We start from the raw sequence: 622 nt of genomic DNA on the forward strand, positions 1-622 counted from the left end.
GTGAGTCACATATGTGTGAGATATTTATTTACTGTATATGTATATATATATATATATTATATGTATATATATTATATAAGTATACATATATAGATATTTAATTACTATGTATGTATATATGTGTTTATATATGTATGTGTGTGTGTGTGTGAAGGAGATAGGGAGAGTGTGTCCTTGTGTCTTTGTCTCAATCCCTCTGTCGCTGTCTTTGGCTCTGTGTGTGTGCCTGTGTGGTACACAATTATACTCGCAAACATACACTCCTATAAACGCTCACACATGTTGTGTGCACCTATTCATATAGCACGGACGAGTAGGGTGATCACAGGTTGTGAAGTGTTTCCGTTAGGTACTCTCAGACTATATTGTTTTAACCCCCTAAAAACCCTAAGACCATATTGTTTTTAACCCCCTTACCTAGGGTCGGAGCCGAACTTTGAAGTAGAATTTTTGGTCAAATGTTTGGAGATTATTGTGTACCAAAATCTTTACATTTTTACTCTACCAAATATATACTAGGGCTCTTATTCAAACATACATCGTTACCAACTTCAGTACATTCGTCTACCAAAAGAATTGTATCGTTAACTAGCCTCTGATTTTAGATCTCACAATATACATA

Source organism: Sphaeroforma arctica (assembly GCF_001186125.1).
Source record: "Sphaeroforma arctica JP610 unplaced genomic scaffold supercont1.1095, whole genome shotgun sequence".
Classification (NCBI taxonomy): domain Eukaryota; class Ichthyosporea; order Ichthyophonida; genus Sphaeroforma; species Sphaeroforma arctica.